Source organism: Euprymna scolopes, chromosome 13, assembly GCF_053919585.1.
Source record: "Euprymna scolopes isolate OS-2025 chromosome 13, ASM5391958v1, whole genome shotgun sequence".
Taxonomy (NCBI): Eukaryota; Metazoa; Mollusca; class Cephalopoda; order Sepiida; family Sepiolidae; genus Euprymna; species Euprymna scolopes.
The window spans coordinates 79,588,579-79,613,715 of NC_136494.1; the positions used below are offsets into that span (position 1 = coordinate 79,588,579).

The window sequence follows — 25,137 nt, forward strand, 5'->3', positions numbered from 1 at the left end:
AGGGAAAAGGCAGAATATTATTAACAGTAATTGGTTATGAGAATAAACAGTTCAACGAATATTTAACAAATCAGATTTAATAGGACTCGTATGTAAACAGACAGAAAGCACACTGTACTTTCTGCTGCATACACAGCGTTCTAGAAAATAAACCATGTTCGTTTGATAATTCCTTAATTGTTGGTAAGGAGCGAGAAAAATGTTTGTATGAGGGAAAATATTATGGTTCCGTGATTGCACCCCGTCGACTTCTTGCTAAGAACATTTTATAGATGAATTTCCCGATTCCAGGATCGACCTTGCACTTATGATGATATTGACGATACAGGACAGAGAAGTTGTCAACGGGTCTTCTACGTAAAAGCAGATCTATTTTCGATGAGATATTTTAATATCGACGTCGGAGATGTATTTTGTCAAGACAAGAATACAAGCACCAGGCAGCATTTCAATAGATATAACAGCAATACTTTATCTTCTCTCATCTGCCTTTTACACAGGCAAGAGTTCGCATTAAAAATTATCGTCATTAAACTATCCCATTATTTTTCAATTAACGAAAATAAAATATATGATATAGGACTTTGAGCGTGAATAGTATTTTTTAGTAGATAATCAAAGAAAGCATACTGTTTTAGAAAATATCTATTTTTTCGATTTGAGGATTATTGAGGATCTGAGCGTTGTAAGTAAATGATTAAGAGGTCGTGGAGCAACATCGTGTGTCAGTTCATGTCAGATGATTTTATTATATCAAGGCCGTTTGTTTAGAAAAAGAATATCCGATACTCTGGGAAATCAGCCCACAATCAGCCATTAGTATTGCAGAACAAAATGCCTAGTTTTTATTCGTAACAAATTTGTTTACCTTAGAGTGATTGGCAGCTACTGGAAATCATACAGATTAGAAGAACTGATGCATGACGTACAAAGGACTGATCGTCTGAACTGAGATGCAACAGAACGGTCTCCAGAATTTTTAAGGATTTGAGAAAGCAATAATCTATTTCAGGATAATTGAAAAATTGTATTTAAAAATATCTAGAGAGATTTATAAATTCAGCGGCAACAATTAAATAGATTTTTTAGGTATCAGCTGTATAGTTAATATCTAGATTCCAGACAAATTAGAAAATATTAGGGGCAATTATTCGCATGCCGATTAGAATTTTTTCAGCCATGGGATATATTTTTTAATGTTAGTTGGTCTTAATCACAGATTATGAAATATGCTCTAAAATTATTATGGGAAAATTCTAGTTTAATTATCTTCTGATAATATCAATCCTGGTCCATTTATGATAGTTAAAGTTAATTGCCTTCCTTTTCGTCAGAAACTTGTTCGTTTTTCTGTACACCTTAAGACTTACCTTGTCTGAAGTAAGACTTTGATTTGGAACTATCTACTTTGTTTCAGGCAAGTGAAATAATTCTTTTTCTAGGCTGTTTACACTAGGGGAAGTACATGCAGAGGTATATTCAGTCTGACTGTTAGATCTCTGTAGAATTGTTTTGGAAAGTTTGAAAGCTCTCGATGTCTACAGTAAATTATAATATGTAAGGTCTTAATCTGTCCTAAATCAGCTGTGGTCCTGGATATGACCTTTAACTATATCCGATGGTGAGGCCCATCAAATGGTGTAAATGACAAAGTTCTCTCTGATTCTCTCTCCTCTGGTTTAGTGGGGGAGGGCGTGGCTGGTTACCTTTAATGCATCTCAAACCAAACTCCTATCCTTACATCATCAACGCTCTGATCCCCATCTGGCATCAATTGGGATGGATGGCTCTCGTCTGTGTGAGGTCCCCGTGTTTTGACAAGCTTCTGGGGTTGACCTATATTCCTGATCTGAAATGGAACACTTACAGCAAGTCTGTTGCCAAGGTCGCTGGAAAGATGGTAGGATCCTTTTACCGATCCAGAAGATATATCACTACTGATGCAATTCTCTAAAAGCCAAGTACATCCAAGGATGGAATACTGTTGCCATATCTGGACAGGAGCTGCTAAAAACAGCATATCCTGCCTTGACAGAGTACAAAATAGACTTCGTGGCTTAGTGGGGGATACCCTTTTCTCTACCCTGCAACCTCTCTCCCACAGAAGAGACGTTGCGAGCCTATCCTTGTTTTATCGCTATTTCCATGGCAGGTGCTCGTCTGAACTCCAATCTCTGGTCCCCCCTCGCCAATCTTTCACGAAAAACACCCGTCTTGCTGAATCCACTGTGAAAAATTTCCCCCACTCTTTATCTGTGCCTACATCAAAACGTGGATTCCATGAACAAAGCTTCTTTCTTAGAACTGCACGCCTGTGGAACTCTGTTCCGTCTGCCTGCTTCCCACCTGACTACATGAATGGTAGCTCTGTTATTATGGTAACTACATGTTTTCGTTATTACATTATCAGGTGGATAGTAGCAGGAAGGATGAAAGGTTTAACCTCATCATTTTTTTTACGAAAATAGCGAAAAAAAGAAATTGCATAAGTAATCTCCAGCTATTGGTTTTACTAAACTGCCAACTGAGAAACAGGACTTTACACCTATATACTGTATACATAAAGAAAGACGTAGAGAAAGTGAGTGTTTTAGGGTTGCCAAAAGAGAATCCACAGTTCACTTTCTTGTCTATAATTTTTGGGGCAACTATAAAACAAATTCGTATAAAGAAAAAATTACTTCCAAGTATGTGCTTGGATTCACTTTTCTTATCTCGTCAACACTAATATAAAAATTGTCTCACTCGGTTACGAGCGTTTTTCTACAAAATCAAAGGTCAAAAGTGGAACAATATAATAGAAATAAAAATTAAGATTACTTTTATATTGAAGCAACAATTCTCACCCCGATGTTTTGTGATGTTCAAAGCTATGAACAACAATAATTTGCTACAAATTGTTACTTTAATTAAAGCGGAGTGTTAATCTAAAACGTGCACACTTAATCACACAGGACTACTGAAAACGGATGGGTCCTTCAGCCTCAGTTTCTTTCTCACTTAGAACAGCAACTTTTTTTCTTAGGAAGGGACTTTCCCCTTCTCTCGCCGTGTTCTCAACTCGAGCAAAATCACAGTCGCCTATCCGTCCGTGTTCGGTGTTTTATTTCACTCAAATCTTGGGAATTCTCGCGGTTAGTCACGCCCTCTTTTCCATAAAACCAACCACACCTACCGCTTTTTTTCCTTCCTATTCGTCCCCTCCCAGTTCCTGTGTATTGACAGCAAAGATACATTCTGTCTGTTGGAGGTCAGTGCATTAAAATAATTACTACTACAACTAGAAAAAGCAAACAAATGTATTAATAACATTTGATAGCCGAACTTTGTGAGTAAAATCAGAGAAAAAATGAAAACAGCAGTCACAAGTTTTAGTAACTGGTATACTCCCATAATGTGGATATGTATCTTTTGAAGTAGCTGGGGAAGTTTTAATTCAACTTATAAATTGGTATGTCACAGAATTAAACGTGTGTCGTAGTGGAAGCGGGTTTTACAAGCTTGTGTAACTTACTACTGTCTCCCGAATGACACTACCAGCTAATATTTATAGCTTAACGATTTCATTCCATTATTGCAGTAGGAAGAAAATCGAATATACTTATATTTATTATATCACCTTCTTCCTCTGAGCTAAAGTTTTCTATCGAGTTTATCTTTAATATCTCTCTTCGTATATAGCTTTCAGTTCGAAATACTTCGACTTCACATAGTTTAACTTGTCAGTACAAGGATTTTAAAGTTATCATATAATACTTTCATTGGTATCTCTTCAGTACTTCGGATGCCTCTATAGCGTTCCTGTGTCTCACTTGATTCCAGTGTCTTGTACATGGACTTTATTTTGTTTAATGGCATGTATTATCTGTCCAATTCTTTTCGGAAACTTTTTTCGCCCCGAAACATTTCTCCACCTTAAATATTTTGAAGAAAAATTACCTCCCAACATAGAGTTTTTGCACATACTTTACATTGATGCTTTTTTTTCGCCGGTATAGGCAAAGACTTATAAAACACAAAACGTATTCTCTTTGCGAACTCTTCTACTGACGATATACATGACGTCGTATTCCTGTTGGGTGTGGTTCTGTTACGAAGGGCGTGCAATAAGTAATGCCCATGACGCACTTCCAGTTATGTGCAATGATGTATATATCTACGGGTTATGTGACAAAGTACAGCTCTGAACTTATTGTGGTTTCTGTTTTACAGGTGTTTGAACTGAGTCAGGTGTGAAATGGAGCCTTTTTAATGTCGAGCAGTGATCCGGTTTTTGTATTTGAAAGGGCGCACACTACAGGAGACTTTTGATGAAATGAAACAACTTATGGTGATAATGCCCCATCATCTGACCTTGTAAAACGCTGGAATCGTGAATTCAAACATGGCCGGAAGCCTGTGGAAACAGCTTCCAGACCTGGTCGCCCCCTTCTGCCATTGATAACGTATCTGTCCGTCAAGTTTAGGCTGCCATTTTGGAAGATCGGCGCATTACTATTCGCGAAATAGCCCAAGGTGTCAAGATTAGTACAGGGTGTGTGGAAACTATCATTCATGACCATTTGCATATGCATAAGGTGTCTGCCAGATGGATTTCCAGGTTGCTCACCCCATTCCAGAAGCGAGAACGCGTTGAGTGCTCGAGGATGAATTTGGAGATGTGCCAAGAAGATGAGTCAAAGTTTTTAAAAAGACTGATTACACAGGAGGAAACCTGGGTCCATCACCATGATCCAGAGACCAAAGCTCAGTCAATGCAATGGAAGAACTTGGAATCACCACCTCCAAAGAAGGCAAGGATTCAGCCCTCCGCTCACAGTCTTCTGGGACCAGGACGGAGTAGGGATGACAGATTTCTTGGCAAAGAGTACCACAATTACAGGAGCCTTTTATGCTACACTTTTGTAGGAAATTAAGGGAAGCTATCAAATTCAAGAGGCGGGGCAAGATCAGCAAAGGTTCCCTCCTCCTGCAGGACAGCGCTCTGGTCCACAACTCACATGTCGCTAGATCAGAAACACAGGCGTGTGGTTATGAAATCCTCCCACATCCTCCCTACTCTCCTGGCCTTGCATCCTCTGACTTTCACCTGTTCCCAGCCATGAAGTTGTTTTTGAAAGGAAAGCGTTTCCCATATGATGCAGCCTTGATTTCTGAAGTCACATCGTGGTTGGAAGACCAACCTTGGTTGTTCTACAAAAACGATCTCCAGAGCTGCATCAAACAATGGGAGAAATGCATAACTCTGGGTGGTTCCTATGTAGAGAAAGACTAATAACTGTGCCAAGTTTTGTTGCTCTACTGATATGGGAAGTGGGTCGGGGGCATTACTTATTGCACGCCCCTCGTAACCCGCCAAAAATTACTGAATACTTCTTTCATTTGTGTCGCATTAATTCTCCTTAACAGCTCGTTTGTATACGTCAACACATTTGTTTGTCATTCCGTTTGATCTTTGAATGTAGACTTGCGTTTTTACGTGTTGAATTGACATTGATTTATAATATTTCCTTAATTATTTTTTTTTTGAAAACTGGGTTCCATTAACGTGAAATACATTTTTCTTGGATTTAAAAACAAATAAATTTTTCCTTAAGTGAATTTATTGTATGTATAACCGTCAGATGTCTGTCTGAAACATTTTCTGCCTATTATATGATACTATCCATGATGGCTAGCGAATATAATCCATCCATTGGTCCTGCATATCTAATTGAGTCCATGAGATATCTGTCTTTGACCATGACTGTGTTTTTTTTACCGACAGATTCTTTGATGCCGGTAAGCATATTGTTATCCATAATATCTATTTCCTGGTCTACCTTGGGCCAATATGTTTAATTTCTTACTAACTTAAATCTTGGGATGGCCTTTGTGGAATTTTTTAAGTACTCGTTTATACAGAGAAGCAATACGCGGTCACAGAAAAGGTGACACATTGTTTCCTTTTTTTTTTCTTTTGGTTTTTGTCATTCTAATAAATTCTTTTTTTTTCTCTCACTTTTGTTAAGAAATTATATTTTTCTGCGGTTTTAGCTACATCATACAGCGTGGTCGGAAATTCTCCTATTATGTATTGCATAACGGTTGATAATTTATTTTCGTCATTTTACGCCGTTCTTATTGTTTCTTCGAGTATTCTGATTATTTACATATTAACCCCAATAGCCTACCAGCTTTCCTACTTTTTTACGATGTATATTCTATTTTAAAATTATAATTCAATAGAATTACGCCTCAACGTTGTAATCTTTGTGACGTGTGTCTTGGTATCAATTTTATTTGAAACACAGATTGTTATCCGCGGTTTGTATTATGCTTGAATAATTTACTCTATTCCGTACAAAAGCCTGTAAAACAGTTTTACAACGTAAATTACTACTAAAATATTTTTCAATTCGACTGTAATTTCGTTCCGCAAGCAGCTACTATCTAGGGAGATTAGCTGTTGGCTTTGTAGATCCATATTCTAATTTGTGAAGCAGTACGCCACTAAGATTGCTAGCATCATAATGTTTCTGTTTCGAATCGAGCTGTGCAAATAATAGAGCAGCTAACAAACATCCTTTATTTTTGTAAATCCCTGTTCGCATTAGTAAAAACCATGCCCATTTTCTCCTAGCTTTGTGTTCTATTTATGAAGTTGTTTCGCGGCTCTCCCATATCACATAGTTTTGTTATACACGATAAATCGACAGTTTAAAATCTCAAGCTTTAAATCTTGGTTAAGAAGGGGTAGTAAAAGATTTTTGTATGTTTAACTCTTTTATTAAATACCAGCATGTTGTTCTATGTATCCACATTTCTGCGCCTACACTTGCTGAATGAGAACCCTAAAAGCTCGAGCGCAGTCTGTTCGCCTTAAAAAGTCTTCAGGGATGTCAGACCGTTATGAGGCGAGCATTAGAGATTTTCTTAACATCGCCCCGTAACCAATAGTCACAGGGTTTCAAATCTGGCGTGCGAGAGGGCCAGATATTCTAGGGCACCAAAAAGCTGCACATCTCTCTTCGAAAAGGTCGGAACTGTTTTTAAACCAGGAGCAGGTGCAGACTCCTGGATGAACATCACTTTCTTGGGCCATAGTTCTTAATTCAAGGTAAGAGAACTTTCTTCAGAATTTTCAGTTATTTAATCACGTGAGAGAGCATATCTTTCTTATCACTGGCAACAGATCTAAACGCAGTTGCAGATGCAGGGTGTTTACTCTACATGACTGAATGGACACTAGTAGGATCATTGGCGATAACTCTTGATTTTCTACAATTGGAGACTTCGTTTACCACGAACTTTTTCTCGTCCAAAAAAAAATGCACACGATACAACTATTGTGTTTCAAGTGATCCAGTAGCAAGGGGAGCTATCCTTACAAATGATCTTCGATTTCGTTAAACGAATGCTCCGACGTCGTCTGAAATACGACTTTATTCCAAGATCACCTCGTACTGCATTAGAAATGGTAATTTTAGTCACATCCCTCTTTTTCGCCAGTCAACCATTGGCTGAGATGAATTTGCTGAGATGGACCGTTACATGCCACCAAGTGAACTTCTGGTGCAAATTTTATCACTTCACGGACTTTGAGCCTGCCTTTGAATGTTTTTCCTTTCCCGTAAGTTCGCGACAACGCGAGAAACAGTCCTATAAGCATAGAGATTGTCTATGATAATGTCAGACGCCTTATGACCGGCGCATAATAATTCAGAAATAACCATTCCATGGTTAAATTATAAATTGCCACTCATTTTTTAGTATTTTTAGGCAGCTAATCTGGAACATCAGAATCTAGAGAGTGCAGCAACTTACACTTCAGATTGATAGTACTGCTTTAAAAGTCCTTAATCATGAATTTACATTACAGCCAAACTATCATTTACATCTTTATATATGTTTTTATAACCTACTAATCTTAAGAACGCATGCACTTTAGCAACGTACTCGTGTGCGGACATATTTTAATGACTTCAGCCATTTCATGGTCTGGCTTCTATTTCTTTCCTGTCAATAACCTTTCCTAAATATTTCATCTTCTTTATTGCTGCCATTATTTGAAGGAAGAGGCTTGGAGATACCGTCGATCTAAAAGTAATGCAATTAAGTTTAACACGATCTATATGTGTGCATATTGTTAATAAATTCAAGAATTAATCTCTGACTTAATCCTGAGGATTAGCTTCAGAAAAATCACATTTTCAACACACCTTAACACCTTAACAAATGTAAGAATAAATCTACTCGAGAGCATACGGGAAATGTGTATCTTTCACATAATCATTAAAACTAGTCGAAGTCAACGCATAATCTGATTTTTCGGGTTTTAATTTTATATAAACTACTGGCGACACCCCATACGAGTAATAGACTTCTGATATTACGTCCTTTCCTCGGTCAATTTACCGACTAGTGCTATGCTAAAAACTTTTCTTTTGACTTAGGAAAAAGACACGGCCAACAATTTTGTGTTATTATTTCTACTAATATGTGAATATGGTTATTTAATATTCGCCATAATAAAAATGATCTTGACTGAAATTTCGTTTACTGATTTAAACAACTTTTTTACGGACACACACATACACACACCATATATATATATATATATATATATATATATATATATATATATATATATATAAGCGAGATAAGACACAGATAAAAAATCAGGTGAAATATCCTGATAGATATTACTTATGGTAATACTCTCAGGGTACTCCTACCCAAAAAAGAATTCATTTAAATTAATTCCCTATTAATTACTTCGGTTTTCATTGGGATAAGCATCTTTAGTTAACTATCACATGTAATTATATTCATGCAGATATTCTACATGATTAATACTTGCATAATCTTTGCGTAAAAAGTTTATAGTAAACACAAAATTATTTCCATATATATTTATATAGACGTATATATTTTTGTTTAACACATTTTCCCTGCCAAACTCCTCCTAGAGTTTTTGGTCTACAGACATGAAACCTCACATATGAGGTATTTGAATCCATGCAAAACTTTATATTTCGGTTTTAGTCCGGAAACATCGGTGCAAATGTGTGAAAATTACAAAAAATGAAAATTGCCAGGTGAAGGTCGAACGCCGGCATGACGAATGCATAATGTAGTAGCTATTGGTCCATGGTTTTATTTTTAGCCTTGCAGTAAACATGTTTTCATAGCCAAGTCATTGACGGCAGAAGCAAAATAAATTGTCAGCTGAACGTTGCGGGTAGTCCTAGTCGTTTCACCATGTACAGATGCCCTCATGTAATTTTCTTTTGAAAATGTATCTACAAAAAAAATGATAACAGCTTAATCTATTGTTTCCTACCATTTAACTTTCGAAAGTGTAAATTCAATTTTTAGTCTAAACTTTTTTAGAGAATTTTCTAATAAGTCTTTTTTACTTTAAACATAATCCAGCACACTGGATAATTAAACACTTGCATTTTTAATAGAAACGATTCACTTAGGCGCAGATGCTGTGAAGATAGAAATTGTTCCGTAGTTCGTTCCGGAAATACGGGATCTTTGCGGGAAAATGTTGAAAAATTATACGTAGACAACCAATACTGCACACAATCTCATATTATATTATAATTCTTATTAATCAAAATTAGAGAAGTAATGTTGTAAATTCATCGCATAATTTAACGGTACTATCAACTAGCTTATGAAATAAAATGATATATTATATATTATGTATACTATATCTACGTGTTGTTTTTGGTATCGTTCGATTATATTACTTATACATGTTGCAAAAAAAAAAATTAAGTCCCCGGGGTATTATAAGATATTTTGTAATGGATAAACTTTCCTTTTATTTGTTTATGTTTATACCCAGTGTAATCGGATTGGGCGTACACGTTTATATATTGTCTACAGTGATATTTTTTAGTAATCATAACATCATTTATAAATTTATTTCATTAAATTCCATTTTTTTGTTTTAATTAAATTTCGCTTTTTTCTTCCCTTTTCTCGTTCTTGCTTGTCTGCTGTTGTAATTTACTATTTTTAATGCTTTGCTTAGAAGCTTTGAATATATAAAACTTTCTAGATTCTAGAGATGCACAGAAAATGATGAGATATACAGTGCCGGCAAAACGAAAGTCCGCACTTGTAATCTTTTTTCAAAAACTGAAAATTTATGCTAAATTCAATGTAACTGTTTTAACAAATTATTTCTCATTTCATTGGCCTTTCATTCTACTATAATTTTACCTGTTTATATTTGACGTGTAATTGGAATACGCTACTGCTCACGCCAATTAAAAATATAACTTCAAATTGAGGAGGAAATAAAGTAAGCAGCAACAAAATCGCTTAAAACCAGCTTAAATTATCGCCCCTAAATCAATTTTAAGTATCCACCATCAGGCAACAAAGCATTTCTAATCGTAATTGTTGTTGTTCCAGGTCATACAACGTAACATTTAGTCCACATGCCACGACTTTCTCTTAGTGATCATCTTGACGTCATTAATTTCAACCTTTCCGGTTTATTCAATCGAGAAATCGGCCGCAGATTGAAATGTGATGAGAAAATGGTACGAATGACTGTGCAAAAGAACAAAAACACCGGCAGTTCGAGTCCGCCATAATGTGGTCGGACTAGACTTATTTCTAAAAGGAAGACAATGCTATCAAGATCCGCAGCCTAAGAAACAGATTTGAACCGGCTCCCCAATTCCAATAACAGTGCAATCTTGTTAAAAATACTCTCTTTCTACTGTCAAGAACAAGATAAAGGAATTTAATTTGCGAAGATATGTTGCAAGACGCAAGTCAATGATTTCCGTAAAGTACAGAAAGCGCCGTCTGGACTTCGTCAGATGTAATGAATATCATGACTCTTCATATAGGTCAAAAGTTATGTTTAGCGACGAAAGCAAGTGCAATAGGCTAGGCAGTACGGTCGTCGGAGGAAATACGAAAAATGTAATCCTAGATGCTCATTTTCAACGCTGCAAGGTAGTGTAGGTTCAGTTTTAGCGTGGAGCATAATTAGTACCAATGGAGCAGGGCCTATAGTGCGCTTGCAAGGTCGAATTAATTCGACTAAGTACTTCAATATGTTGATTGAGCATTTTCTACCCTACGTTGGTCGGAATTTGGATAATAATTCCATCTTTATGCAGTATAATGCTCCTATTCACAGAGCTGGCAATGTCAAAAGGTTCATGGAAGAGCATAATATTTCGTGTTTGGATTGGCCTTCACACCTTACTCCTATCGAAAACGTATGACATTACATAGAGCAACACCTACACGATGATAACACTTCAAATTTGGAAGAACTTGGGATAAAAATTGAAGAAAAGTGGGATGCCCTTTCCCCCGGAGTATTGTTGCAGCTTTATGCAAATAATTCTCAAACGAGTGCAGGCTATCAAATTGCAGAAGAACTATTCTACTAAATATTAACTAGTATTTGTGTTGCATTACTTTCCTAAAGTTACATTTAAATAACAATTTTCCATCGTGCGTACTTTTTTTGCCTCCTCAATATAAGTTATTTTTTTTTAATCGATGTTGAGACTACAATATTTAAATTAAAGTCCAATATAAACAGGTTAAATTATAGATGAATAAAAAAAACCTATTAAATGAGGTATAGTTTGTTTAAACAGTTACATCAAATTTAGCTTAAATTTGTAGTTTCTGAAAAAAAATAGAAGTGCGGACTTTATTTTTGCAGCCTTTTTCTTTCTCTCTCTCTCTCTCTCTCTCTCTCTATATATATATATATATATATATAGAGAGAGAGAGAGAGAGAAGGAGAGAAAGTAAGTTATGAATATATATATATATATATATATATATATATATATATATATATATATATAAGGCAATTAAATTATACGGAGTATTCCGCGAATTCTCACGAGAATGAAACGCGAAGTATTTTGTTTAGCTTACTTGATATATATATTTTCATAACTTATAACCTATCTCTACTTTTAGTATTGATCACTGTTATAATAAATACTGAAAAATTACGTATAAAATTATGTTTTCGTATATTAAATTATGTGATTAAATGAAGTAATTATGTATGTATATATATATATATATATATATATATATATATATATATATAGTAATTTATAAAATATATATGGCGATTAACCTATACTGAATATTCCGGGTTTCATCCGCTCTAAGACTCCTCAGGCTTATGCGCTTTATAAATTACTAACTAGCTCTACCTACGTGTTGAGCACTTTTGAAGTAAATACTTAAAGTTTACGAATAAATCTATACTTTCGTATATTAATTTTATGTGAGTAAATTAAGTAGTTATATATATATATATATATATATATATATATATATATATATCCATGTGTCTGTGTCTGTACACACATTTACACATACAATTCAGCTATTATAATTTAAACGAAAATATTTCCAGCAACCTCCAGCTTTTGGAGAAATAGATCTTGTATCATAAGAAGATTTATTTAAAAGAATTTAGATAAATGCCCGACCAAGTGTAATATTCATAGATTGTTTTACGTATAAATATTTGACTTACCGCAGAAAAACGGTTGTCTATTAAGATTGAACATTCTGAACGGCCAATTATAACAAATAATGTTTTTTTATGAATTTTTAAAGTGCAGAAGGATGAAAAATCCTTATACCACACTTCACAACCGAACGCATACAAATCGCGTGTAAATATCGACAACAATCCAACAGAAATACTATAAAATCGACAATATAAATAGCTGATTAAACTAACTTCTGTTAGAAAACGTATTCGAACTTTTTAAATTCATAAAATATTTCAACAAGATTTGAAAAACATAAACCTATTTTTATTTACAATATTTCTACGTGTATCATGTTTTTAAAGCTGACATAACTCAATAATACTGCAAATACCCTGCACATTACAATGCACAAGAAATAAATTTTCCTGGCAAAAAGATGACATAACAGTGTCAATATGCACTTAAAAGACTACCACTCAACAAAAGCGTATTTAAGTTGAATTGCATTCCCCTGGTACTCATTCATAGAAAAACTAGTTCAAATTATCGCGTTCTCTTCAGTATGCTTTCATATGCTTTAAATTTCTATAAAGCAACATTGTATTTGCCAATGGAAAAATTATATAATCCAAGTGACGTATAAACACCTGTATAGGGAGATTCATATCATGGAAAATTTATTTTCCCTTATGAGAGTCGAATTTATTCCGTATCGTTTATAAAGTAAACAATAAAATGATATTTTCTCTTTTTCTGTTTCTCTATCTCTATCTCCTATACACACACACACTCACACACACATACACATGCACACACACGCATACACACACACACACACACACATATATATATATATATATATATATATATATATAATATATGCATTGAGGGCATGTTTCGTTGATTTCATATGCGTCATAGTAGTTTGAGCCGACGGCTACCTACAGTAAACAAAAAACTCATGTCGCGTAAAATTGTGTCCCATTCTCTAAGCTAAGGGTAACATAAAGTATATAATACTAACTTATTAATATTATAAGCTTATTAAATAATATACTTTATTGAAGAGTGCGAAAATACTTGTCGGTGCCATAGCCTTGATGTGGCACCTATAATTTATGAAGCATCGAATTATAGATTTGTAGGTATATAAACTTCCGGTCGTAATGATACTATTTCCTGCACTGTAGAAGGAGCCTACATACCTTGCGCATCCCTCTTTGTATGTTGTATTAATTTAATATAATCTGTAAATATTAGGACAAGAAATAATTACTTTCGGCTTCCATGTAATGGGTGATTAGTGATAGCTTTAGGTAGGTGAAATGATTTCTTCATTTATTCATGACCGCATTCTATTAAAAACTGGAATTAATTTTCTTCTGTTCCAGCCATCGTCTGGGATACGCGTGAATTCATTTTAATAATACGTTGCCAATAAAGCGTTTGATCATCAACAATTATATTCATCTCTGGGCATGGTTACATAAAAAAGGTTGCTTATAAAAATCAGGAAACAAGAATATCACCATTTAATACCGCGCCATTAATGTCAGTTTTAGATGTACCGCCATAGATCTTCTGTTCATTAATAAGTATCTGATAGTTATAACACAACAGTAATACGTACCGACTCATTTTCATAAAATCTTTATTCCAGACTATGGCTCAGCTTAAGATATATCAAATAATTCCGAATCCTTATTTGTGTTAGTTTTTTATATGCAAAACCGTTTCTCTATTTGTACTATATTCGATATTCAGCCTAATCATGAAATTATTCAGCTAATTTGAAACTGGTTCAAGACATGCCAGGTATGCACGTTATTTAAGATACATTCTAGATTAAATTATCATCATAAAATTTTGTGTTTTTAAACAAAGTTGGAAATTAATAAATAAGAAAACTGTTTCTATTAAACAGAGAAAAACTATCTACAAGTGATTATAGTGCATAATCGTGTTGACACACCAATTCTCATTTGGATCGCTGAAATATAACAACGTTTTCCTTGACTAATACAAGATGGGTTAGAATTTGGAACTATCAAGGTGTTTATCTAGGAGGAATTCCACATCTGTCTGCAATAGTTGTTAAAACTTGACCTCCTCATCTCCACTGACAAAGTTGTACATGCGATTGTGAAGCGATTATTAATTTTACATTTCCGTGGATCTTTGATCCTGGATATGACCTTAAACTATATCCAGTGGTGAGGCCTCAGCTTGCGGGTTTTGGGGAGTGTGGAGCCACCCTTTAATTGCCATTGCTCCCAGGTCCACTTTGACCCGGAATGGTAGTACCTGTTAGAGTCCCACCTATGGGTTTAATAAAAACCGACTTGAAACCAAAAATATATTCTATTAAAAAGTGTCTTCAAATCTTTGGATTCGGCATTAAATAACCTGAAAAGGGTTGATATGCCGTGAAAAAAGTAACCAACCAATCCATGAACCTTAGTTCTTCGGAGAAAGCCGGTTCAAACCGACAAAAGCAAGTACGGCTTCACTACAATACATTACTGTGCACAAGTCAGAAAAATAGAAATGAGAAAAAATGAAAACCTGGATTTACAAATGACTGGAATTTGACTTCAAATTGACAATTAACATGGTTTCGCACCGGATCAAATATGTGTACCCAGTGTTTGGTGCTCTTTCTTTATTGTTGTATTGCATTCTATGAGCCCTTGTATTCGATGTTACTTAAATATATTGTTTTGCTCTTTAAATACCATACAAGCAATGCTATTGCTTTTTCTTTCTTGTTCTTTTACTTTCTGCGTATATATATATATATATATATATATATATATATATATATATATATATATATATATATATATATATATGTCTATGTCGATTTGCATTGTTTCAGCTTCCACTGTTCTTATCTCTCCCGCTTGGTTATACCTTCCTTAAAATTTCAGGCCTGCTGCAAACTGAATTTTTTCAAAACCAAAATTTATTTTGAAAATTACTTATATTTATGTATCGAAAACTTTTGGATGACTGTTTTTCATTTGAGCTACGGGTTGACATCGGATTTTATTCTCACAATATATTTACTGATGTTAATTACCACCATTTAGGTGTGTTTTATCAAACTCGTAAATCATTATGTATAAATCTGGAATCAGCATTGGCCTTTCGAATTACATCACTCATATAATACACATGCGTATCATTTTATAGTTTCTCAGCGCTAGAAGATATAAATATAATTGATTAATAAAATTCAACGGCTAATCCTACGAATCTTGTTATAAATAGGGGTAGGCTATGGAAACAAAATTTTTCAAATAAATGCCAAAAGTGGCTTATTACCTTCATTTTTATGTAAATAGATGGGAACAAGTGATTTTTTTCAAAACGGGTCAAAATTGGAGGGTCGCTGGCCCCAAACGTGATTTGACCGCGTCAACGCGTGAAATTGGCCCAAATTTCGCCCCCGAACACACTTAATCATTAATTGAAAGCCACAGGGTGCATTTTTTTACTATAAATGCATTTGTATCATCAAATCTAACATTCCCATTGGCTATCCCACAAGTATAGGGTTTTTTTTTAGAGTATCTCAGAGTCCAAAATGGGTCAAAATTAGCCAAAAATGGTCGGAAATCACGGATTTTCCAAAATGCACCTCCCAAGCCACACAGGGTGCAATTTTTGACCATAAATGGCTCTATATCATTAAATCTAACATTCTCACTGGCTATCCCACCTATATAGGGCTTTTCAAGGTATCTTAAGGGTCCAAAATGGGTGAAATTTACCCCAAAATTAGCCAAAAATGAACGAAAATCACGGATAATCCCCAAAATGCAGGTATTATATCTCATCGGGCTTCTATAAACACTCCTGTATGGCTTTTTACAGTTGGAAGACTGAAATAACCACCCTGTTATCTTATTCATTTGTATTTAGGGTATTTAGAGATCTTTGGGGGATGTAAAAAGGGTCAAAACAATCCAAAAATGACAAAATTACGCTTTACGGTACATAACATATGAATCATTAGTTCATTCATCAATGATACTTTTTAGAAACATCGTAACTTTACTACATCAACATCTCAGAAAGTAATTAATTGTAAATTGAACATTGAATGTCAATAAAATGCTGTCCAAGAAGAGTCTGAATTCATATTGTTCTCATAGTTACCCCAAAATTGATGAAAATGGCCCTCGATTCGCTATTTCTCAATTTGTAACCAATATATTGAATAACTTGATAAAAGGTATGAGTAATTAGCAAAGGAATTATTTTGTTATTTAAAGACACAGTTTCACTTCACATTACCAGTTCGCAGATTGTAAGTGACATGTGTTTGGGTGGCGATCTCGGTACATGGGACAGTGCTACGGATTGTACCCGATCTGTTTAATGAGTAGTTCAAATTGTTTGAGGTATCATGCTCTGGCAATTGGTCACTTATATCCTCCACTTCAAATTGATCATCATCCAAATCCAAACGATTGTGCAGTTCTTGCTCTGCCAGAAACCGTTCATGTGCCATATTGACGTGGAAAGTGCCAATGAGCCATTTGCGAGAGAGAGACTTTTGATCGACAAAGAATCTTCGTTCATGTACATCAAATTCATCAGGATTCACATCTTTTGAAAGTATATTGAGAAGGACATGGTGCTCTCGTTTCCATTTAATCATATTCACGTCTGGAACCCTTTGCTTTGTAGACATCTTTGTCGTAAATTTTTAGCGATCGATCAAGTTTATGTTTTATCCCAGGTATTGTAACATAACGAACATCACTTCCAAAGGCTTTCTGCCACAATTGTAGTAATCGCAAGGAGAACTGGTGAATATGATTTTTCTGTGTCGTGGTACCATATTTGGCAGCATGATGTTGCACAGCTTGAACACATTCAGCCTCAGTTGGAAGAGAATCAAGCAGAAGATAAGTCCAATCGTCGTAATTATAATCTTCGTCAATCTGCCCTGCTATACCAGCCATGTTCATTGCATTTTACTAACTGAAAAAGAAAGCAAAGTTCAATCAAATTCACAATTAATGCAATGCAATGTTATCGTGTCTATTTAAAGATGCCATTGCATTGTTACAGAAAGAAAACATTTCCTTATTTGATAATTTTCCATCTATAACTCAAATTAAGCCCCTTTTTGACAACCTATGTTGATTCTAAGGGATTTTTGACTCTCTTTGGCTAAATCGGCCATATTTAGCCCCTTTTTAAGGTCCTTATACCCCTCATTAACAGTGCAAAAGTAAGGAGAGTGCCTGCTTCAAGCATTTCCCAACAGTTTCTGCCATGTAGAGGTGTCTTTGGGTCCATGGGAGGTGCATTTGGGAAAATCCGTGATTTCCGACCATTTTTGGCTAATTTTGGGGTAATTTTGACCCATTTTGGACTCTGAGATACCCTAAAAACCCTATACTTGTGGAATAGCCAATGGGAATGTTAGATTTAATGATACAAATGCATTTATAGTCAAAAAATGCACCCTGTGGCTTTCAATAAATGATTAAGTGTGTTCAGGGGCGAAATTTGGGCCATTTTCACGCGTTGACGCGGTCAAATCACGTTTGGGGCCAGCGACCCTCCAATTTTGACCCGTTTTGAAAAAAATCACTTGTTCCCATCTATTTACATAAAAATGAAGGTAATAAGCCACTTTTGGCATTTATTTGAAAAATTTTGTTTCTATAGCCTACCCCTATTATAAAGTTGTTACTGATACAAATCTAATTATAAAGTAGTTAAGATTTCTTATCGACTGTATCTGGCGTGGCCAGATAAACGTGAACATGCTAAATCCCACGAATAAAAATTACCCTCATAATTCTGTATTTATCCACTAACTTGACAAAAGGCACATTGAAATTGTCGGATGTTAAATCATTGTAAGAATAAAATCCAAAATAACTACCACAGTGTGAATAATACACGCATAACATTGTATTGTACATTTTTAATTCTCCAACTTGGCATATATATAATTTTCATTGTTTGTCTTTATCAACGTTGATATATTTAATTCTCGAACATTTTTATAGGTATGTTTACTTTATTAAATATTCTTCTTATATCTATTGTATGTGCGACTACATTTACTATGTAAGATATCGTTTTTAAATGCAAGTAACTAAATTTTTAAACGTTCATGCATCAATAAATTTAAAAAAAATAAAAAGAAACTCTAGATTATTTCGAAAATAGCGTTCGGCAAAAACATAATTATAATCCATTGATAAGGGTATCTTTTTAGTTCTTTTTGTGTTAGTTCCATAGGTTTTTATTGTAGAGTTAATATTCACTTGATGTTATAGACAAACAAGCTTATAAGCAGTAATAATTGTAAGCAATAAAATATCCGACGTATTTTTTATATTTGCAAAGTATGTATTTCTTATTTACGGAGACTACCTACTTACTTTTTGACATTACAGATATTAGTGTATTCATATTTGAGATTCATGAAAAATAACAAACAAAAATGATATGACATAAACTTACGAAAATTTGGATTACGTATCAGTAAAAATAATCCCTACAAAAAACTAAAGTTAAAAATGTAACAGGGAATATGTTCTTTATATCCTTCGGCAATTCTAAGGATTAACGCAGTATTATAAATGTTTACTTGCAGTTCGACCGCAAGTACTAAAATTCTTTTTTTATATCTTTGAATTATTAATTCCCAGCACTACTTAAGACAAGCGTTTCTATTATCAATTCCTGATGTTTTACATTGATGTGTATTACTGTAAAAACTCACGTTAATAATAGACAATAAGAAACGAAATACTTGTAGATGTTTTCCCTGCTTAAATCAATTAACATATATAACATGCATTAATTTAGTGTTTGATATATTAATTTCTGCTGATAGTAATTATTTTTATTTCGCCAAAAGATGGATTTAGATATATTTTTGTCCCAAAGTTAGACATTAATAAAATATGAGGAACAAAGTGACATATCACTTTATTATATCATCATTAAAATAGGGAAAAGAAGAGGATAAAAATCAACAGGAAAATCTTATTAGGCCATGGTATTTCGAGATGCTTTCCATTATAGCGGGAAATAGGCCAGCATTATACAAAATAGAAATAAAAGGTAGCTTTAGTACATTAGGTTAAAAACGAAGAATGTGTATATTGCAAATAAAAATCAAATATATATGTATAACGAAATATGTAAGCATACATAGATATGTGGATTAACTAAGATATAAAAATTAGTGTGTATGAGTAAATAATAGTAGTAAAATAATAGGGATCACTTGACACATTAGAAATCATTAAAAAAGAGAATGAAAAAGCAAAGAAAAAAAGAGAAAAAAGAGGAAAAGGTAAAATAAATAAGGAATTAGGATGAAGGAAGAAAAAGACAAGAGATACGAAAATACAGATACAATGGGAAAGTTATACGTATGATAGAAAATGAAGAAAAACAATTATAAGCAGTAAATGGACAGATAGAAAATTTTCATATTTTATAAATAGTTTAACGTAAAGTCCTTAAAATAACATTCCAGAGAAATGCAGCAACTCTCTAGGGTAATGTGAACCGAGAGCGAAATTCAAGTGAGATTTCCAGGTAAGGGGATCCTCAAAAAATTCAAACTGTTAGTAATATATCCGTTTTGTCTATGCGCATGCGCATGTAAGGATGATCGGAGTAGAAATGTTATGTAATTCCTCATACAAGAAATTACAAAAACTATCAGTCAAAATAAAACTCCACACGTCTTCTCTAGATATTTCTCCAGGGAAAATACTGGATTGTTAAAAATTATAATCAAACTTACGAAAGATTTGAAAAATAAAGTTTATTTTTTTATGTATGTTTTTAAAATAATTTAAATAAATGCACTATTCAATACTAATTTAACTGTATTTTAGCCGCCTTTATTTAAATTGTGTATGTTGCTTAACTTTCTCTTACTCTGACAAAAGGAGTTTCGTTTTGAAATGCATCGGCCTTAAGAAATTTCTTTCTTCGTTTTATCTTCTTTCCTATTCATCTGATGATATAATAAAGTTTTATATAACTTTAACCTCATCTTTTATTCCATATATTAACCGCTACTCTTATCCGTGTAATTGTTTTGTATGTTGGTAAGTTTGTCATATTATGACGATCACATATTTTTTTTTCAAATTAATGTATTTCCCACACGTTTTACTAACAAAATTGTATATTAAGTAATATGTAAGTAAATCATGTGTATTGTCATGGTATTAAACACTAAAATATTAAGCTGTTGCATAAGATCCTGCCGTTTTTTTAAAGAAAAACAATGAATTTTAACAACAAAAGTAAGTACATGTGGGACATATGCTCTACGGATTTGTGTGAATCCCATCGACTGATGATGGCAGTAAATTGCAGCAAAATTAGACTTCATCTTTTCATCCAATTCTCTACATGTCTAATAGCCATCTTCCTTTAAAAGAACTGTGAGTTTGTCTTCGTCCATCTTGATATTTCTACTGTAATAAGGAGCCTCATTGAGGTTCATATTTCAACCTGGTAAACCAATCTCGAACAGTTCATTTAGCTATGGCATTTCCTCCATTTACGGCACAAATATCCTTGGTCCCTTCACTGGGTTTTTGACCTTGATTAAAAGCGACAAGAAGAAGGTGTCGAAAATGTGATTTCTTATATATTTGACAATTCATTTTAAAAACGAAAAAAAATTATGTGAGCAAATAACGGTGACTATTATCGTGTAGATAACTTTGCTAAATATCAAAACGTGTTTTTAAAATAATTTTTTTCATGAAACTGTGGGAACATTTCCAACAACTTGAACCACCGTAGAAAATAAGCTACTTTTCCAAAATAATATTTTCTCATTTAAAAAAAAAAACATTGATGCTATACATGTTTTAAAATATTGAACTGATGAGAAAATATCCTCGAGAATTGTCCTTAAACTTCATATACTTATACTATTCTTTAACTTCCGGAAATACTATTATTTCTGTTAAACAAAAATAACATGTCGATGACTCTATAAAAAAGCATTTTCAGCCATTGCAGTTGTTTAGAAAAGTCTTCAGCTTCAAGTAATACCAAGATGAATTTACAAGCAGTGATTAATGGATGTTAGTTCTGATGCACCCTGTGGGTGAGGCAAAATGTAATGCACGAATATGTTGAGATCTCGCAACATATCAAATTCGTTAGGTCTGTGAAGTAAATAAGGATTTTTACTGAATGTAATATCTACCATTGTCTGCCTCAACCAGAAAATGGTGAGGAACAATATTATTGCATAACACTAATCAGAAAGTGCCACTTTCATGTGAAGATTCATGAATTAAAAAAACATTTGCCGCATCTAACCTAGCGTAATAAACACGTTAGTAAGATGAGAGCCGATTATATATTTGTAATTATAATGAATCTCCTTCTCACCGTTCCATAATGTATTGTGATGTGGTCTTACATACTGACTTCGAATAACGGGATAGCATTGTAAACACCGAACAGCTCTTTGTATCTCTGAAATAGTTGTTAGCGAAGAAAGCGCAGGTATGTTGAGATTTACAACTTCTAATCTGTTCGAGATTTGAATGATAGCCTTAATAATAATAAAAAAAAAATAACCAGCACATTTTTCGATAATTTTATTACCTTTTCACGGTTATTCCCAGTAAATACATTATAATAGATTGCATGTTTCTTTTCTTACCTCTGTAGATTGGGTTAAGCATTCAGATTGCACGTATGAAGACAGTGTTGTCAGTCCAAGAAGCCAAAACACATCCTCTCACGACGATATATAGTAATTCGAAATGGAATTTCTCATTTCATGTATAATTTTATCCTTATGTATCATTTCCGTTTTAACCTTGTATTTGTTTGATATGACACAAAATAAATAACGATATATAATAGTGATATTTTAATGATTTAACTAATTTTTTTGTGTTATTCTAATGTGGAATTCTTACATATCCTCAGAAGGTTTCGGTCATTTAAAATTATCAGATGACTTAAACACCATTTTATATATATTGCTCAAATAGTACTAGCTGTATCCGGTTGAAGTACGTCGTTATCAAGAAAGGACAGACGGTAACAAAGGAATTCATCAGAAACATATCCTCGAATTCCAATTCTTTGATTACACATAGCAAAATGCGGCGCTTCTACACTACTAGGACGAAATTTCAGAAACTGTAATACTGTATGTCACACGAACACAATCGCATCTATGTATTTTATTGTATTTTTAAGATGTTTATATACCAAAAATACGAAAATCGATGAGGTAGAAAATTATTAAAAAAAAAACGTAGACTTGGATGAAAACGATCGTGAGGTACAGGAGTCTTAAAATGGAGGTAATATTCCGTTTGGATTTAAACAGGTTGGCCGCATTTAAACACGATTAACATTTTTTTTATGATTCAGTAATATTCAGGTAATTTTGACTGCTTAATTTGAAAGCTAACATTGTAATTTATTAGAATTGAGAAAAAAAATCAGTAGAAACCGTTCGTTTTCATCTGAAAACTCCATTTATCGACTTAAAATGTTCGTCCCAATAGTCTAGAAACACGCAAAATGAAGTTATTCACCAGCGCGCTTACTATGCCAATCTATAAATTATTATTCAACTATGATTTATAAAATAATTGCACTGATAAGCTATGAGTATATTAACTATTAGTAGTTAAAATAATTATATCGCAGAATTTTAGGGTTTGTGATGTTATTTTTAATCATATAGTTATACATTAACGCAAATAGGGCATTTATTTCCAAAGTTGAATGAATTTTTTTTCAGATTACAAAAGTCAACATATTTTCGTTATGAACCAATAAAATATGTATTCAAATACTTTCGAGAAGTAAAATTCACCGGCGTTTATTGTCTTTAATTATATTCAGTAAATATATATTAGTGTAAAACCTAAAATTTCTAAAGTTAATTAAAATCAATTTGTAAAGAGTTTGTGTTATTCTCGGCTAAGTATGCTGCTAATATATTTTAAAGGATAACGAAACCCGTCCATAGGTTTGTATGTATGTATAAATAGCAAATTCCATGCGTGTTTCTTAATTGTATATCGATTAAAGTGAACAATTCCTTTCATATTTGATGCTTCTTGAATTTATTCTGCGATGAGTTATATGTAGGCGTTTTTTAAATTTTTGTCGATCAAAAGAAATTCAATACATCCATATTCAAAGAGGATTCTCCTCACGATGATTTTCTTTCTTTCTTTCTCTCTCTCTCTTTCTCATCGCAGACTATTGGCAATGGTTATGTGCTGTCAGGAAAACACAAGAAAAGGGTGACTTTTTTGCTAAAAAAGATTGACTCCACCACTGCCAGAGCGAGAAGGACGAAGGTGAATTTTACTCCCGACTAGACTCCTCAGTGACCTATTTGGATCGCATATTATGAAAAAAGTAGAAAAGTTCATATAATAATACTGCGATACTGATATCTATTCTTCGTCTTTAGAACATGTAAAATTACATATGATCCAAACAGATTTGAGACATTTGAAATCTTAGTTATAATACGAATTCGTAATACCATTCTGACTACGGTTCTCATCTCGTTTTATATTGATAACATTTCGGCTAATGTTACTCCGATCTTCCCCGGATGCACCGATTCAACCGCGGAAATTCTCTATTACAAACGTGCGTATCTTATCGATGCTGAGCGGAATATCGAACTGACTCTTTCATTTATTCTCCGGAAATAGATTGGCTTGACGTAGATTAAATAAAGATGTCGGTCTGAATTCCGTCAGATAAACTAGAAAGTTCTCAGAGGAAATCATAAATTATATCGACCGAGACATTATGAATATAGCAGACACAATTGGAGTAATTTTTAAAATGTTTCTTTTATGGATATATCATAAATAAACAACATAAAGAACATAGATTACACAGTAACACATTTGGCTACACTGATATGACAGGATTCAACATATCAGAATTACATATATATATATATATATATATATATATATATATATATATATATATATATAATTCTTATATGTTGAGTCCTGTCATATCATATTAATTTTATTAATGTATTCTTATTTCGGACTATTAGTCTCATCTTTATTAGTTGTTGTTTTTCATCTTTTTTTCTAATAGTCCGAAATAAACATGAATTAATAAAATTAATATATATATTGCTCATCTCAAAAATGTATTCCAATTAAGGAATAATATATATATATATATATATATATATATATATATATATATATATATATATATATATATATATATATGTGTGTGTGTGAATAAAAAGGAAAAACCTAAAAGAGTAAAAACAAAATTAAATCAACGTTTCGTCCCAATTTCAAGGGACATCATCAGGATTTCTATGCGAGGATGTACAGGAAGACGGTCATATCACATGCGAAAGAGGAGAAGTTTAGTTCTCTTTCGCATGTGATATGACCTTCTTCCTGTACATCCTCCATCGTATATATATTAATACGAAAATGCCTCCTCTTTAGTATACTTGTAAACAGTACAAAAATAATTAGAAGATTTCTTGATTGAATGGAATTACCATTTAAAAACTATTTCGTCTCGTCTGCATGTAATAGACTATTTCGTTTCGTCTGCATGTAAGAGACAACAACGT

The 25,137-nt window shown here is 33.5% G+C and overlaps 1 long non-coding RNA gene across 1 annotated transcript in view; it reads left to right on the forward strand.

The window, feature by feature from the left end:
- Positions 1–24,462, forward strand: part of LOC145292079 (uncharacterized) — a 564,064-nt gene extending 539,602 nt beyond the window's left edge. Inside the window, exon 2 of the long non-coding RNA XR_013869541.1 lies at positions 23,762–24,462. This is a non-coding gene — a long non-coding RNA (uncharacterized LOC145292079). The remainder of the gene's footprint in view (positions 1–23,761) is intronic.
- Positions 24,463–25,137: the final 675 nt, after the last annotated feature.